This window comes from Sciurus vulgaris (assembly GCF_902686455.1).
Source record: "Sciurus vulgaris genome assembly, chromosome: 1".
Lineage (NCBI taxonomy): Eukaryota > Metazoa > Chordata > Mammalia > Rodentia > Sciuridae > Sciurus > Sciurus vulgaris.
Genome location: NC_136461.1, coordinates 31,202,151 through 31,220,824, shown reverse-complemented (window position 1 = coordinate 31,220,824; position 18,674 = coordinate 31,202,151).

Genomic DNA, 18,674 nt, shown 5'->3' with positions numbered 1-18,674 from the left:
AGAGGCCTGGAATGGTGGAGAAACAGAAAGGAGATCAGAGGGGCCGAGGCCCGGGAGGAAGCAGGGAGGGTCTGAGATAAGGTGGAAGATGTGGACGACCCTCACCCCGTCACCCAGCGCCCCACGGTCTCACCGCCCCCAGTCTCGCCCTCTGCTTGGAGGCCCGGCTCCTGGGCAGGCTGAGGTTCAAGGCGAGGGCTCTGCTCCCTGCCCCTCTCTCCCCTGTTTCAGGGACCCTGCTTCTGGCAGCAAGCTCCCGCCGTCCCAGTCTCAGCGAATTCAGTCCTCAGCACCCTGTGCAAGCTCCTCAGCCTCCTCACGGTCCCACAGCTGGGGTCCCGGCACCCAGCCCAACCTCACCCCCGGGAGCCCGCGTTCCAGCCCAGACCCACAGGGGCTCCAGGCGCCAACCTGGATGGTCTTTTAGCCCCAAACCACCCAAGGAGCCAGCTCTGGGGACAGCGTGTGGGGCTGCAGGTGGCCAAGGGCGGCACAGGGCAGGAGATGGCAGAGCCAGACACGAGATTCCAGACTAGATAAGCTGCTGGGCCTGGGAGGGGGCCCGCGCGGCGTTCCTGGGCGGTGATGCCATCTCCCCGCCACGGAGGGCGGCAGGCAGGAGCCTCGGGTTCCCCCAGAGGACGCGTCCTGCCGCTATCTGATGAGGGAGCTGTCGGTTACAGGAAGACAAGACTGTTAACAGGACAGCTCCAGGGAGCCGGAAATTAACCCACCACGCCAGAGGCAGGAGGGGCTGGGTAATTAAGGGGCCCTGCAATTCAGGCACCTCAGGTGAGGCCAGCTGTCCTCAGGGAAGGGACTAAGATCTAGTCAATTGGGGCCTCAGAGGACTTCAGGGGAGTTCAGTCCTTCTCCCCAATCTTTCTTCTCTACAGACCCCGTCCCCCACCTCTGTCCAGCCACATATGCAACTCGCAAGTGGCACTCATTCCCACCTGGGCTCCTAGGTGTCTCTCCCATTCTGCTCCATCCCACTCGATCCTCAAGACCCTGTCTTCCACACAAAGCTTCCCTGGACCAATCCTGTGGGGAGGGACACCCTGTCCTTACACAACACAACCCTGCCATGTTGTAACAAGGACACAGATAAGAGAGAGGTGACCATCTGCACAAGGTTACACAACAGGAGCAGGACTAGAACTCAGGACTCATGCTCAGACTGAGGTTCTTTCCCCATACTGAGAATCGTAAACTACACTTGGCCTGAACATCTTCTGCAAAACACAGGACACAGGCTAAAGACCATCAAGGGTTCATGAAGCATCAACTTCATTCCAGATTCTGATTAGAGATTGGGATGTGATGGCAAGCAGCCACGGATGTATCCTGTTCGTAGGGAGTTTGCTGTAGGCTATGGGGTGGAGAAATCCTTAGGATCACCTGAAGGCTTGTTCAACAATAAGCCAAGAAAGGGTCCAAAGAAAAGGCACCAGACTGATGGGAGCTTATAGCAAAAGCATGTAGCTTAGGCTGGGACCCAGGACAGGACTCTCGTATAAGTGTGTTTTAGTTAGCTTTCTGTTACTGTGACAGAATACCTGAGATAATCAACTTAAAAGAAGGAAAGGTTTATTCTGGCTCACAGTTTCAGAGGTTTCAGTCCAAGGTTGCCTGGCCTTACTGTCTGGATCTGTGGCAGCACAGTACATCATGGTAGGAACACATGGCACAGGAGGCCTGTTCACCTCATGGCAACTAGGAAACAAAAACAGATACAGAGGAGGGGCCAGGTCTCAATATCCTTTTCAATGGCATGCCCCCCCCCCCCAGGGACCTGGCTTCCCTTCCCTAGGCCCCATCTCTTATGATTCCACCACCTTCCAATAGCACCACAGGCTGGAGACCAAGTCTTCAACACAGGGGCCTTTGAGGGACATCCCAAAACATAGCCCTGTGTGGACTGAGGTCTGGAGAGTGGGTGGGCAGCAGCCAAGAGCATTCCAGACAGAGGAAAGACCAGCCAGGAACTCCAGGAAAGCCAGAGCTCAGAGCAAGGGGAAGCGGGCCAGGGAGGGCCAGGGCTGTCACAGGGCCCAGATGACACAGGCCTCCCGCAGGGACAGTAGCTCTTGATCCTAAAAGCACAGAGATTTTCAGCCCAGAAAGGGGCAGCTACGCCTGGCAAAGGTGTCTGGCTGCAGCCTGGAGAAGGGGCTGGAAGGGCACCGGGTGGACATGGGCCTCCTGGGAGGCTCCCTCACCAGTCCAGCAGGCAGTCAGAGAAGGGGCCACCAGGGACTGTGAGGCTGGGGTCTCCCGGGCGGCGAAGGGGAATCGGGAAAGGGAGAGAGAGAGGTCAGGGAAGGCAGTGCAGGCTTGGGTCTGTGCGGTGAGCAGCGCGGCAGCGGCTGAGACGCAGGCACTGGGAGGTGGGGAAGTCGACCCCAGCTTGAGCTGCTTTTGAGACATTGTGACTCCCGGGAGCTGGGGACCCTGGTGACAACCCAGGGTCACCTGGTTGACCTTTGTGGTGGGCACCTACTGAGCTGTCCCTTCGTCACTGCTCCATCGCCCAGAGGGGGAGACAGGCTTTGACCACAGGAAACAGTTTCCTGCAGTTCGGGGCTAAGAGCGCAGGGAGCCGAGGTTGGAACCCATTTGCCCCTCACACACTCCCCGCTTCTCCCCCTGAAATGCTCCCAGGATGCCTGAGCCTGGCCCAGAGGGGTAATGGGACCAGGAGCCCATGGCACAGAGGGAGCTGCAGCTGAAGCATTAGTGGGACCAGCCCACAGGGCAACTTGTGAGGAGCCGCTGCTCCTTCCCTCTGTCCTTGCACCAACAGGCACTCATGCCAGCTCTGTGCTCTGCCCCTCTGTGGGCTCTCCGCGCCCAAGACAGTGCTACTGTCCCTATCTCACCGTCGAGGAAACGGAGGCCCAGAGAGAGGACAGGCACAGGGTGAGCTAGTACAGCACAGCAGAAGTCCCTGGCTCCAGAATCCCAGCGTCCCTCTCCAAGAGCTGGAAGGGGCTCAGGCAGGAGTGGTGGGCAGAGCCAGGGGCCCTGGGCTGCAGCGGGTGCAAGCTGAGGGTAGAGGGAGAGGACGGGAGGGAAGGTGGCCAGGGGGAAGCTTCTGAGAGCCCGCTGCCCACTGGGTTCCCCACTCTTCTGCCCACCCAGGGACCCAGGCAGTGTCCCACACCCAGAGGGCTCCCAGCCTCTTGGGTGGCTGTACTCGGTTCTCCTGCTAAGCTTTGTTAGGGACTCTGGCCAGTGCTAGACCCTCTGGTCTCTTTGTTCCAAATAGAACTGAATGAAGGGGCCCGAGAACAAGCAGGTAGAAGCCAAGCTGGCTGAGGAGGGAGCTGCTGTGGAAGGGTGTGAGAAGCAACCTAGGAGGAGAGGGACCCTGCCTGTGGGGACAGGCAGGAAGTTCCACGGGGCAGAAGCAGCTGGTGTCCTATGACCCTGAGGGATGGGAGGGCTTGGGGCAGGGCTTAGAGGGCCAAGTGTGGCCAGACGGAGCCTGGGGGAGGGTTGAGGACCGCAGACGTGGCCTGGGCCAGCAGGGGGCACTGGTGCCACAGAAATTCATCTTGTAGGCCAGCAGGCAGCCTGCAGGGGCCTCAGGACCCTGGAGCAGGGAAGGAACCTGGCACAAGGGACCGTGTGTGGTGTCACGAACAAGCACAGGCTGAGCAGTTCGCGTGGGCGCATTTGAGCCGGAACCCTGGTTTGTCCTCTCCATGTGGCCTCGAAAGTCTTCGTCCACTGGGATTGCCACAGAGAAATCCCGAGGCTGGGGACTGAACCACCGAGACCCATCTCCTCACATCCGTGAGCTGAGTGCTCTGGTGGAGTCCTGGTGAAGGTCCTCCTCCTAGCTTGGGACAGTCGCCTGCTTGCTGCATCCTCAATGGTAAGCAGACTGAGGTCCGGGCTCTTCCTTCTCCTAAGGCCACAGTCCTGTAGGAGGGTGCATCAGGCACCACCCCCACAACCTCACTGAAACTTCCCTGTCTCCTGTAGAACCCCATCCCTACATATAGTCCTATTGGGGGTTAAGCAAATTTGGGGGCACAGGGGACATCGTTCAACATATGGCTTGGAATGGCTTCACTTTCTACCTCTGTAAAACATATGCTCACGGCACTCACAGTGGGCCCCTTAGGCCTGTGAGAATACAAGGGACAATTTTAAAGTGTTGTTATATGATTTCTCTTTCCCTCTGCTTCAAACGAAACTTGTGCAATTGGTGTTGATACTCAGCTACAGAAAAGGCTCAGAGAAGTTGAGTCACCTGCCCAAGATCACGCAGTAAATATCAGGCCCATCTGACTCCAGAGCCTGTGCTCTCTCTAGCATGTACATACCTCAGGGCAGACTGACCGTTCCTTCTCTACATCTGGGACAACAAGGGACCTCTGGGAAAACACTTCCACAGGGAACTCTTAATAGTGGGTTGTCCTTCCTGGCATTCTGACGCCCTCTGGAAAACCAAACATTCAGACCAATAATCCTGTCTCTGCTAGAGATGGGTGACCCTGACAAAACCTCTCACGCCAGCCTCAGTTTCCCCTTCCTGAAAATGAAGGTAGGGGTTATTAGGCGTAAGACATGGGGCCTCCCCCCGCCTGGTCCTCTTTGCTCCTCCACCTACCTGTTCTATTTCAGGACCCACACCCAGCCTTCCCTGGCCAGGGCACCCCAAGATTAGCCCCCAGGCTGGGGCAGGAGGCAACCTCCTGGATGCACCGTCTCCATCCATCCCAGTGGGGCTGCGGGAGCCCAGCAGAATGTCCTCCTGATGCGCTGGGCTCCCCGAGGCTTCCCACAGGGGCAGGCTGACCCTGGGTGGGGAGGAAGATCATCTGGGCGCGAGGATCCAGGACCAGGGCTTGCAAAGCAGAAGCAGAAGCAGAAGCTTGCTCTGGGCTCCTTCCTTGGACCCTGAAACTTCTGGGTTCCCCTGGCCACAAGGAATGGCAGAGGCCTCGCCCACCTGGAAGGACCCCTGCCCTGCCATCCCCAACCATCCCTGGGCGTGCCCATTGGGTAATTGAGCTGCGGTACAAGCACACGTGTTGGCTGACGTGCCAGGCCTGCGGCTCCTGTCCCTGTGCACCCAGGGCCCTGCGGGGGCAAGGCACTCCATTAAGGAGGATTCTGTGCTTTGGAGAGTCACGTGCGTGAAGCACTGCCAAGAAACCCCGCGGCCAGGCCTGGGGTAGGACTGCAAGTGCTTTGGAAAGAATTTCTGGCAACCCTGCTACATCATTTTTCACCAAGATGTCCAGCGTTCCTCAGAGAAGGGCAGCGTCAGGAAACCGAACATCTCTGCCTCACGGGGTCTGGCAGGGGCAAACCTGCACCCGCCAGGGAGCCATGCCAATCCGGGCGCGTCCAGAAGCGGTTGGACTTGCAGAAGAGGACGCTCTCCCTCTCGGTCCACATTTCCCCGACCATACCATGAAACCAGGGCTTCTTTATGTACATGTGAAAAGCAACCATGTTAAAACAACAAGCCACACCGCCTACCTCACCAGAAACACTTCTGGCAATCTGAAGACTCCTGTGTTCTGTGGCTCCCCCGGTGGTTGGGACATGTGAGGACGGGGGCCCCTGAGGAGACCAAGGGTCCCATTGGCTTCTTCTAAGAAGCAGCTGCCCAAGCCAGGCACAGTGACGTGGCTACTCAGGAGGGGAGACCCTGTCTACATAAAAACAAAAAAGATCCGGGGTGTAGCTCAGTGGTAGAGCCTCTGGGTTCAATTCCCAATGCCACACACACCAGAAAAAAAGGTAGTCCCATCTAATGGGAGTATTCTCATGGGGTTCATAGGCCCTCGCTGCCACTGACGAGCTGTGCGACCTTGAGCAACTAACTTAACCTTGCTGAGCCTATTTCCTCATCCAGAGAATGGAGACAGCAATGGCACCCACTTTCCTAACCTTTCTTGGTCGCTGTAAACACGAGGTGAAGGATGCATGTCACACCCTTGGCCCTGTGTTGGCTGTGTCACTGTGTGCAAAGCCTGGACATATTAGAGCCATTGGAATATCCCGCCCTGTCCAAAGGCCTCCTCTGCCTCTGAGTCTTCATTTATTCATGGGGCTGAGGGTGACACTTCCCTCCAGAGTCACCAGGAAGCAAGTGAGCCCAAGAGGCAAAGAAGCCCCACTGAGCTGCAGAGGTCTAACCTATAGTTTGAAGCCCCAAGTGAAGGAACTCGAAACCTTGGCATTAGGCTTCAGGGCGGCCTCTTCCTCCAGGAAGCCAAAGCCTGTTTCTGGCTCAATAGAACAACCTGGCTCCAACTTCCACAGAATCCCAACAATTCCAGTCCCCAGGATCTTGGCCACACAGCACTGAGGTCCAGCTCCAATTTCCTTTCCCATCTGTGTGTCCTTGGAGAAGTGGGTCAGTGCCTCTGAGGATCCTGGGGTTCATCCTTAAAGTGAGGGCTCTAGTCCCAGGGCTCTGAAGAAGAGCAAATAATTCATCAAGCACACAGAAGGTGCTCATTATATGCAGCCTCCAGCCAATGCAGCCCAGCATGCTTGCCATTTAAATCTAATTCAAACCAGGTGCAGTGGCACATGCCTGTAATCCCAGTGACTCAGGAGGCTGAGGCAGGAGGATCACAAGTTTCAGGCCAGCTTTAGCAACTTAGTTAGACCCTGTCTCAAAATAAAAAGGGCTGGGGATGTGGCTCAGTGGGAGAGACCCCTGGGTTCCATCCCCAGTACTACAAAAACAAACCAACAAACCAAGAGGAACCTAATTCAGATGAAGCAAGACGAAGAACCCCTTTTGCAGTCACATGACAGCCCTCCAAGGAGGGTGCTGCTGCTGTAGTGGACAGTGTGGCACAGAGGGCCCCATTGACCCTGGGATCTTCTGACCCGATGATGATGGAAATGCAATCAAATCAAGCTGCTGCTGGGTTTTCCGTTCAGGAGGGGACGGCTCCAGGAGGGGACAGCTCCGAGAAGAACTTCAGGCTGGCTCCCCCGGGGAAGAAGGGAGCTTGTTTTCTGGGTTTTGCTGCAGCTGTTCACGAGAAGCAGGACACCCTGACCTTGACCATGCAAAGCTGACGCTGGCTGAGGGTGACACACACCAAGCCCCTGGGTCTGCTCCCGGGCCATGCACCAAGGCCCAGAAGTGCATCTGCCCTGTGAAGTCCCTGTCCCACCGTATTGCAGAAGTTCTCCTTGACGGCCTGCTCCAGCCCCTGGCATCTCCTTGGCCAAGCCCCTGCCCAAAGCCAGAGACCAAGTGGACACAGCTCTGCCATCACCACAGACACCAGAGCACGACTTGCCCCACAACGGTGCCAGGCTCGCCTGAGAGCACAGCCTCGTCCCCTGCAGGGTGACTTTGCCTGATGCATCCTGCCCTGTGCCAGCTCACCGAGCCCAGGTGAGGCCCTGCAAGTGCACTCGGGTGAGATCCCACGTCACGACAGGGGCCACAGGGAGACCCCAGGTTGGGGTCAAGCAGGCAGGCCTGCAGGCACGACAGGTCAGGGACAAGTCGGTGAGCTACACTGAAACTGGGGCACCTCCTCCTGGCAGTTGCTGTATTTCCAACCTCTCGGAACCTTCCAGGTGGACTCATCACCACCCCTCCTTTACAGCCAAAGAAACTGAGGCCTGAGAGGTGACAGTCATCTTCCACGTCCCTATCCCTATCTGCTGACATGGGGTGTGGCGCACAGAGGGCCTAACCATGACCGTGGCCAGGGGCCAGCTGCAGAGACATCACGGAGACAGATTCCCAGATGTCCCTGTCCCCCTGCCCTTCCTGTGGACTCTGGCTGCTCTGCTCCTGCTCTGTTAAATGGGAAGGGGAAACCTAGCCACGCATGCCTCGTAGAGCGCAGCTGGCCACTGCCAGCCAGGGCTCAGGGCTTTTATTGCTGCTACAAATGCACAGGAATGTTGGGAAACCAACTTGGCCATCCTGAGCAGAGAGCTGGGGGCGCTGGGAGGGGCCTCGGTCCTGCTGTGAATTCTCCAGGCCGGCCCCTCACCTTTGACCTGGCAAGGAGGGCCCCAGGTCCCCTCCTGCCTAGGAGGGCTGTGGCAGCGGTGACAGGACAGCAGGCCCCCAGCATGCAGCAGATGCCCAGCCCAGGACGTCCCCCAGCCTGGCACTTGCTGCTCAGCCCTGGGAAGGGAGGCCCGTCCTCACTGGCATTTCCGGAGTGCTGGGCGCCAGGGTGGGGGCTGGGGGCTGGCACCGAACACAGCTCCACAGCCAATTGCTCACTAATCCACCCTCCACATCTGCTTCAAAATAACTTAATTAGCCTGGAAGAGCTGCTGGCAGCCTGCCAGGGAGGGGCCCCAGAGGAGGGGCCCACAGAGCCTCCTGACAGACGGGGCCCCCCACACTGCAGGAAGCACCCTGATAGGAGGACAAGGGACCCTCCCTCCCTGAGGAATGTGCCCCTCCCTCATCACAGGGACCTGCCCACCGTGGGTCTGTGGCCTTGGGACTATTCAGCCCCATTAAACAGATGAGGAAACCAAGGCTGGGGGCCCAGCTGCCCAGCACCTCAGACAGGCTCCGCTCTGCAGTGCTCAGGCTCGAAAGAGGAGGTGCCCACTGGGGGCAGAGGGCTCAGCCCTCCAGAAGGCTGGCAGGTGTCCAACTGTCCTTCTCCCCAGGGGGAAGAGATTGAGGTGCCAATGACTCACGGCCCTGCCAGTGAGATCCAAAGTGGACGACAGGAGGGACCCCCGCTGTGGGGAGGGGCTGGAGGAGGGCCTGTGTCATGAGGACACGCTCTAGGGTGGGCATCTGTCCACTCGGGAAGGCTGGGGCCACCACGCTGTCTTCTTGCCCCTCGGGGAGCTTGGCCAGAGCCAGTATCTGATAAGATGGCGTCCAGGACTCCCCCTGCTGCCCGCCCTCAGGGACACGATGAGTGTCCTGGAGGTGGCCAGGCCTTGGGACGTGGTGGCCAGCGAGGGGCCCAAGAAGGCGGGAAGCAACTGCTGCCCATCAAACCCTTTCTGACTGTCCTCTGCCAGCTGCTGAGCTGGGTGCTGGCCAGGCCCCTGGGGGAAGAGGGCGTGTGCACTGTGCGTGCTTGTGCGTCACTCAGAGGGACTGAGAACACCCAGCAAGTGGGAGCGCTGCTCCGTGCTGTCAGGTCCAAGGCCGAACTCACCACCTCCCTGTCTGTTCCCTCCCGCCTCGGAGAACGTCCTGAACCAGGCAACCCCCAGGTTTCCCACACCAGACGTCCATCTCCCTCTCCGTCCTCCCAGGCGTCACCCAAATGCTCCGCACAGTGCACAGAACCCCTCCACCTCCCAACCCCAGCCCACCTGATCACAGGCCCCATCAGCATCCGTCAGGACTGCACGAGTCCTTGACACCTGGGTCCCTATTCTGTGTACTCCCTGCCCCCCCCACATACCCACACCCACGGACACAGACACACACAAACCCACACGAACACACATGCAGATCCATGTTATAGACACACACATACATACACGTGCATATGCACACAGCTAAACACACACACCCCAGCTTGTCGAGGGGATCTTTCTAGAACTCAAATCTGACCAGGTTGCACCCCCTTTTGACCTCGGCACTGGGCTTGGCCCGCTCACCTCACTGAGAACCCAGCAGTGGAGTGATTTATAACAGATTGGGAGTCAGCCAGGTGTGGGTCTGAATCCTGGGTGGGCCACTGGGCAACTGTGTGACTTTGGATGAGTCACAGCACCTTTCTGGACTCCTTCCTCATCTGGGAAGCAAGGTTGCTAACAGCTTCGGGGCCGAGGCGGGGTGGGCTGGGTGCCTGCGCCACATGCTCCTGCTCAGCCCGGCTACTCCCACCTGTCCCCCAGTGCTCACCTAGACAGGGCCAGGCTCCCCTGGCCCCCAGTTGGCCCTTCCTCTGGGCTCTAACCCTCCCTCAGCACCCAGTTCTACACGAGTCTATGTTGTGGTCTGTCTACTTGTGAGCATCTCACAAACGGGGCCTGGGACAGGTGCTAATTAAGTTTGATGAATGAATGAATGAAGCACAAATCCTCACAGATGGACAGGTGGGGACATGGTTCCACAGGGAAGTTCACCAGACACCACACACACAGTCACACTGCATACAAACTCAGTGTGCCCTCTTTGCTGTTTGTGGCCCCAACAGCCAAGAGTCAGAGGAGCCCTGGGGCAGGTGCCTCTTCACCGAGGAGTCCCCTCCACACCCTCTTGCCACAGCCCAACTTAGCCTGAGCCCAAGAAGCAAGCGCAGGATACGGTTTTTGAAGCTCAAGGAGGGTGTGGGTCCTGCCTGGAGCACACGGCGTCTCCAAGCCACGTGGGCCTGCAGCGGGCAGCCTCGAGGCCCCGAGGCTGGCCAGCAGGGCAGCCTGCAGGGGTGGCAGAGTTGCAGGCTGCCAGCTGGCAGCTGGGGTGTGCCTGGGCCTGGCAGTGCCGCCAAACGCCCACTTCACCAGCCGTTAGTTTCCAGGTCTGCCCACAAGCTAGCAGGCATGCTGGATCCAGGCAGCCCCAGGGAGTCCTGCCAGAAAGAGGCAGGACACCCTCTGGGAGGGTGACCTGGGAGAAAGGGGGAAGGGAGGGAAGAGGGTGGGCCAGTCTCCACCTCCCATCCCCCCAGGTGAGGACACCAGGCTGGAGACCAGGGCCACCAGCACAGTGTGATCTGGGATGAGTCGCAGACCTTTCACAGCCTCAGGTGAGACTGTGCACAATCAAGTGATAGGGGCAGGCAGGAGGTCTTTGGGCTACCTGTGCATTGAGGATTCGTGTCCCCCCGAGGGGTGGTGTGAGGAGTTCTGTGGCCACAAGAGGGTGCTCGAGCTTCACCCCGCAGGGAACCAACTCTGGGTAAGTAAGACTCAGGACCTGCCAGGGGGCTGCTGAGCAGGGGCTGAATCTTTGGGGTGGTGCAGACTAAGTGTCCCTGTTCCCAGTCAAAATCCTTGTCCACACTTTGTTTCTCTTCGTCCAATGGCAATACTGCCTGGCTTTCGTAAATGTCTGCTGAATAAATATGAATGAATAAACTGCAGGAGACAGTAGAATTATTAGATATTTTATGGGTAAGGAAAGTAGCTCAGAGAGGTTCAGGGTTTACCCAGGTCACACAGGGTTGACCTGTGTGAGGGTTATCCCCGCAGTTCTGGAGGTCACCAAGCTTTGGTTGAAACCCAGGGAGATTACCAGCACTTGCGTGCTCAGAGCAGAGGTAAAACCCTGGTGCTGGTCCCTCCAGGACCCATCTGCCACAGAGCCCGGGACCCGCGCTGTGCATCACTGAGTGGTGATAGCAATTAATAAGAACTTAACACAAGCTGGGTGCCTGCAATCCCAGCAACTCGGGAAGCTGAGGCAGGATCACAGGTTCGAGGCCAGCATAGTTACTTAGTAAGACCCTGTCTCAAAATACAGAATAAAAAGGGCTGGGGATGTAATTCAGTGGCAAAGTACTTCTGAGTTCAATCTCCAGTTTAAACAACAACAACAAAAAAAAGTCACCACAAGCCACAAGGGCCTTCACAGGTCCCCATAAGGCATCATTACCTTCTGACTTATGGAAAAGGAAGAGGGTATAAGAGAGGTTAAGAACTTGCCCAAGGCCACACAGCATCCAGTGAGACCACTTCGGTCCCAGAATCCACACTTCCCTACCTGGACTATTTCCATGAGGGAGCTCCTGGCCTCCTCCCCCGAAGTCCACGCAGGGTTTCCCACCAGCTCAGGTCCCCAAAGACCTCACCCAGAGGGAAGACAGACAAGGCACAGAGGGCACGGGCAGCATTATGGGCCTGTAAACACAGACTCCTGATCAGCAGCACGATGCCATCGCCACTCGAGACGGCCGTCCCAGGAGTCGAGTAAGAGGGCCCGTCAGCCTTCCAGCAAGGACGCCCTCAGCCAGGGCTGGCCCTCCCCTCCCGCCCCTCACTCCTCACCCCAGACCTGGCGCCTGGCCCAGACTTCACCCTCGGCGTTCCCAGCACCCGCTGACACGCAGGGCCCCCTGCTTCTGGGTTCCGAGGTCCCCCAGCAACCTTGCCCACCTCTGCACTCTGTCCAGCCGTCCTGCCCCTGCCACGCCCTGGACACGACCTCACTCTGACTCCTGCCCCTCCGTCCCCCCCTCCCAGCCTTGGCCCTTCACCCCGACCCCGTCCCAAACCTCGCCTCTCCTCTTGGGGGCACTGGCCTGTCTCCAGCCTGGACCACTGGGGACCTTTCTGCAGCCATAGTCTTGAGCACCCATGCTGGCCCCCCAAATGTCCCACCCTATCTCCCCAAAATCCGACCATGGGCCCGGCTTCCCTCCCGCTCCCTCCTCACCTCTGCTCCCCTTCATCAAGCAACGCCCCACCTCTTGGGACGACCTTTAAAGTCTCTCCTTTACCAGCTCCCACCAGGCCATCCTCTCTTCCCAGAGACACTTCAAGCGCCACCCTGGGCCCCGTCTCCCTTCACCTGCCATTGCTTCCTCGGCCCCCTGCACAAGGGCTCTGACCCAGCCACCCAGGACATCCTGGCTCACTCCAGCAGCCTAACCAAGGCCCAGGAAGCGCTCAGTGACGGGAAATGCCCGGCTTCTCCCCGAGGCTGCCTCCCTTCCTGAACCTCATCTCTAAGAGGGGGCTGTTGGAATGTCCAGGCCCTGGGAGCACTGTGGCCAGGCCCCTCACTCAGCATGGTGGCCTTTCGGTATGTTACCTATCAGAATGGCATTGATTTATAACCCTGCGTATTGGACATAAATGCACCATTTTCCAAAAACCAAAATAAAACATCAAGACGCAAAAGGCCCAGGAGTTTCGAAGATCCCTGCAGGGTCAATTAGGGCAAAACAGCACCTCCTGATGGGACCCTGCCCAACCCCAGGCTGGCAGCTCGGGCAGGAGCGCTGTGGGAGCTCACCAAGACACCTCCAGGACAGCTGAGAGGAGGAGGGACAGGACCTTGACCCCCTGGCCGTGTGCCTCCAGTCAGCCCGGGGCCCACTCGGAGCTGCAAAGTCTTCGTCTGGAGCTGAGGTTTCTACGTATTACTCAGGCAGGTAAGTTCAGGTCCGTGGGTCGAAGCCGAGGATGGCAGGCAGCGCTTGTCATCCCCTGGGCACAGGTCCCAGGATTGGATCTCCATAACAGTGGTTTCAGTGGTTTCTGGAAGGGGGTGGGGCATGACTCCCGCTCCACCTCCCTGGAGGCAGCTCCGTTCCCTCTTGCTTGGACAGGAAGCAGGTGGAGGCCAGCTTCAGCCTCTGCCATTGCTGCACTAACTAGTCCAGCTGACCCCACTCTCCAGGTGAAGGGACGGAGACAGCTCCAAGACCCAGCATCCTAGCTTCTACCCGTGCACATGACCCAGGCCCAGCCTTGCCTATTCTGCCCTGCAGGGCAAGGCCACATCCCTGCCGGAGGCCCCATCTGCTCCCTCCATGCCCTACTGCCTGGCAGAGATCTTGTAGCCAACAAATCCAGTCTCCACTTACAGCTGGATGGCAGGAGGAAACCTGTATCCTTTCTCTGAGCCTCAGTTTGCCTATCTATAAAATGGGACAGCAATGGTAGCTGTCCCTGTGGCCTTGGGCAGATACATACTTACATAAGATGACTCAGGTACAGCACAGGTACAGTGCAGGGCCTGGAGTGAGCGCTCCATCAAATCTAGGTTGTCTGGATCCTCACGATCCATTCATGAGACGGGATGTATTAGCCCCAGTAAACTGAGCCGCAAACATTTAACCCTTTAGCCAAGATCGCAGAGCTCTGGAGCAGGGGAGCAGAGCTGGGCTCAGCCTAGGTCTGCCAGCTCCAAGAGCTGAGACGGAAGTGGGAAAGTCAGGCTAGAGCCCCAGGCAGGGAAAGCGAGACAAGGGGATAGAAGGGAGGGAGGCGCCAGGGCCCAGAGGGTGTCAGGACAGAGGTGAGCGGCTGCCTCGGGCAGAGGGTCAGTGCCTGCCGGTCAGTGTGGCCACTGTGGGTACTCTCACCCTTCCTTTGTTCCCAGTGGCCTTGCCTCTGCCTGCGTAGCCACTGGCATCCTAATGAGGTGCTGCGGGCAGAGGTTTGGGGTGACACTCTCACGTGACAAAGGCTCGGCAGAGCCTCTGGTCCCTGGGGCTGGAGCCAGGGTTCTGCGTCCCTCCCCTGGTGACCAGCAGCAGTTTGGGGTCATAGGAGCAAGAGGTGGAGCCCTGAGCAGCCAATAGCCCTAGATGACCTCTAACCAGCCCTGGTGACCTGGGGCACCTGCAGGGTTGTGGGGCCCACCCACAGCCCCCAGACCCCCTGCACCGCCCCGTCCATTCCTCCTAAGGCCCCAGCAGCTGGGAATTCCTGGTCCATGACAGAGTCGGCAGGCAGGGGCTTGGGAACCTGGCCTGGCAGCCAGGCTGGTTACAGCTCTCCTCCTCTCCCAGCCGGGGGAGGCAGGGCAGCCAGCCGCCTCCCAGCCAGAGGATCTCAGGATCTGGATCCCAAGAAGCCAAGGGTTGGCAGAAACCTGGGCTGTGGTTTCCTCCTCCTGGTCTGCAGCGGGCGTCAGAATCGCCTGGGAGAGGGGTGAAAATGTAGACTCGGGGCTCCCTGCTCCCCTGCTCCCTGAAGCTCAGGGTCCTAGGCATATGCCCATTTAAAGCAGCAGGATGCATGCGTTCCAGGGGCTTCCTGCCACTTCCTGCTGTCCAGAGACAGATGCCAAGGGATGGCTGAGCCTCCCCAAGCCCCTGTCACTCCATCTCATGGGTCTCCTCAGCACCCCTGGCCGAGAGCCGGGTTCTGGTGCTCAGCCCCAGCAACAAACCCCAGGTCCTCTAGCCAGAGGAGGCCCCGGCCCCTGCCTTCAGCCTCCCCTCCCACCCAAGACAGGAGCCTGGTTTTGTTTTCCTTTTCTTGCTAAAGGTGCAGTCTGCATACAGGGCCTGCAGTATTCTGAAGTGAACCTGGGTGTGCGGCTGCCTCCACAGCCTCCCGTCTCCTTCACTCCAGAGTATTCCAGCAGACACCGCGCCTGCCTCCCCGCCCCCATCGTTCTGACCTCTGTCCTCCCAGGAGGGGTGTGAGAGGCTTGTTTCTGGGATGATCTTTTGTCCTCATCAGGCCCCTAGACTGGGGCTTCATGGGATGGCAGAGGTGACCCTCCTGTACCCTGGTGCCACCAGGCACAGAGCAGGTGCTGGAGAGACTGTGGGAGGGACAAGAAGGCTAGAGGGTGTGCACCTGCCCCAGGAGCCCCTGGGATGAGGCGCAGGCTCCTCAGTCTGGCATTCAGGTCCCCTCTGGTGTCTGTCCCACACCTGCCAGATGTTCCCTTCCCCCACTTCTCCTTCAGCCCTGGTCTGCAGAGACCATGCTGGATCCACGCACCTAACTCTCCCAGCCACGCCCATCCCCAAGTTCATGCCCCCTTCCCGCCATGTCCCCCGACCCCACACATTGCCTCCCATGGTTGCATGGCCTTCTGGAGTTCTGGACTCACACACACCGAGGACAGAGTGTCCACTGCGGCCTCCCTCGCCCCAGGAAGCTACCGGGGCTCTCATGACCTCTCTCAACCCTGCTTCACAGACCCGGCTTAGATAAGTCAGCACAGTGACCTGAAGTCACATATTTGGCTGAGCAAGGAGCCAGAAGATTTGCTCTGCCATACAGCCACACACTCACAGGTGTGGCCTTGGGGCGGTCCCTTCCCCTCCCTGAACCTCCGTTTGCTCCTCTATAGAATGATACAATCAGGCTTGGCGGATTCTGTGCTCCTTGGGCTCCGACGTCTCCTGCAGGTGTAAATAAGTATTTGTTAGATCAACAGCTGGCCCCAAAGAGTGAGTTGTCATCGGCGGTGGGATCCCTGCAGGCACCTGCTGGAGGTGTTCCATGCAGGATCCAATGGCGCCAGAGCACTGGCTGCGGAGCACTTTCTGGGCAACACCTGGGTCTCGACTCTCTCCTCTGTAAGATGGAGAGCATAGCCGGCTGGCGAGACAGAGAGAGAGTGCACAGAAGCAGGTGCGAGAGTGCTTGACACATACTGGGCGCTCAGTCTGTAGAGTTTAGCTCCTGCTGGCCCTCTAGTGCCCAGGGTGGCTCTGCAAAGCCCTGGAGTCAATGCCCGGGATTAGAGGGCGGAGCAAAGTGGGGTAGCAATGTCTGTATCCAGCCACCAGAGGGCGCTAGGAGGCAGCCCATGCTACCCAGGTGCAATCAGGATTTCCTTACAGAGTACCCAGAGACCATTCCTGCCAGGACAGCACCAGCAGAGGATGGTCCCCCTGCCAAGTGAAGACGGAGCCTGGTTCCCTGTACAAGGGAGATCACATTAGCCTAACATTCTACTCACTTCTATCATAATCTGTGACCAACTGCAGCCCAGAGGGCACTGAGACCTTCCCACCAGAACCATCTACACCCATTTAACAGATGGGGAAACTGAGGCCCAAAATAAGGAGAGACTGGCACTAAGTCACGAAGTAAATTTTGGTCTCCCTGCTCAAACTAACCTCCTTGTACACCCCCAATAAATAAACGTCTGTGGTATTAGCCCTGAGCAAGACTGGGGAGACAGCACCCCTGCCCACCTCCAGGACTCCTTGGCTGGGAGAAGGGAAGCAAGTCTAACAGGGAGGTCTCAAGGATGGGGATAGAGAGAGGGACACAGACAAAGAAATGGGGGGAAGCAGAGGAGCATGGAGGAGAGAGGCAGGTGGGAGAGATTTGAGAGATCTGGAAGTGAATGGCAAGGGGGAGCCCTGGGGGAGAGCTGAGAGGCAGGGGCAGGGAACTAGCTCTGGAGAAGGGAGAGTGATCCGAAGGCAGGGTCGGCCTTGAAGAGAGGTAGACAAGCAAGAAGCCAGAGAGCAGGGAGGTAGACTCAGACAGAAGGAGAGCCAGGGTGACCAGAGGAGACGCTGCCTGCTGCCCCGGGCCGCCCGGGCTTCACTCTGGACTGGAGAAGGGGGATCACCACTACTCCTTCTGGGAGCACAGCCCTAGCTCTGCCCTCTCTCCTCCGCTGCACCGGCTTCGGCAGGCTTGTGGGCCAGACACCCCCTCCAGGGGATGGCGGTGGCGCTGGGCTCCCTGGGGCACCCGAGGCAGACGGGGAGGGTCCTCAGGGCCATGTTGCTAGGAGATGAGGCCACAGGGCCCCAGCCGGTCTCCTGAGCCTCCCCCAGGGCGGGGCTTGCAGCTCACCTGGGGCCCAGGCTGTTCCAGCTCCCACCTCAGCCCTGTCAGGGCCCTGGCCTGGATCCTCTGGGCTCCTGTGCAGCCAAGAGGTGGTAAAGGCAGAGGGACTTCATATCTTCCAAGCGCCAGCTCTTTGCCAGGCCTCACCAGCTCCTGGCACCCTGTCCTGTCCCAGGTCATGGGGTCTGGTGAATTCCTGAGAAACATTTAACCCTCAGGTTTGGGTTTATGTGTAGGGAGGCCTGGTTCAAATTTCAGCCTGCTCTTTACCAGCTGTGTGACCTTGGGAATGTCACTTTCCCCCTCTGAGTCTCAGCAACCTCATCTTTAAACAAGGACAGAATCTGTCTCACAGAGTTGTTCAGACGGGGAGGGCATGCTGGGGTGCTACAGGGATAGAGAAGGCTGATTTTAAGCCTGTTCCTGTCCCTGAGTGAGCAAGCAGGGGCTGCAGTGGGGAGCACCTCCCTGTCCTTCCTCCACCACCAAGTCAACCCTGTGCTGGCCTCACTTTGAGGCCATCAATTCACAGCAGACTCTAGGGAAGGCCAGACCCCTCCCCTGGGCACTTGGAGACAATGAGAAGCAAAGCCTGGGAGAAGGTAAAGCCACGCCCATGTCCCCATGTCCCTGTGTGCTGCTTGGGGGCTTCTGGTTAGAGCACATTACCTACCAGGCTGTGTTTTAAGCACCTCAGCAAACACTTTGACCCCTCCCAAGGGCTCATGGTGACCCTTATCCCCAGGGCCCCCTTAACCAGGAATGGGGAGATGGGGCTTGGACCAGGCTGGCAGCTTGAGAGTCCCCTTTCCTGCTTCCTATTCTTAACCACCAGACCCCCAAGCCTGGCAAAACCCAGAGATTCCCCTCAGGTGGAGGCCAGGCCAGGGCCCCTCCCTGGTGCCCTGCTAGCTCCTGGCCTGGCTTGGCAGGGTGGTGAGAGGCCTTGAGGGCAGTGGGAGGGCCAAGCTGAGGCCGGACTGGAGCCTGATTTACTGTCTGTGTTGCCTGTGGGCTGCGCGCTCCAAGCAGGCTGTAAATCTCTGGTTCCAGCACCAGCCACTGCCCTGGCAGGCTGCAGTGGGCAGCACCAGGAAGCTGCAGAGCATGCCACCAGGGCAGAGCCTTCCCTCACCTGGCCCTGGAAGCTGCCTTGTGGAGGAGATCTAAGAACTACCCCCAGCTAAGGTTTGGTGTCCCCAGCATCCTCTGGGCCAAGGACCCATGGCCGTGCACAGGGCTCCAGCCCAAAGCCCCTGACTCTGTGCCTGTGTCTACCCTCACATCCCCTGGGCGCTCCGCTGGGACAGGAGAGGCAGGGTGGGGGTGGGGGCTACTATTGACAGCTGTGCTGGGGCCACTCCGACCTCAGCACCTTCCAAACCAGGCCCGTGGCTATGAAAAGACGCCTAAGGTCAAGGTCAGCCCTCTCCCACCCGAGCCTCAAGGACCTCACAAGCGCCTCGCCCTTCACTTAAAACTTAATAAGATGAAAGTGGCCA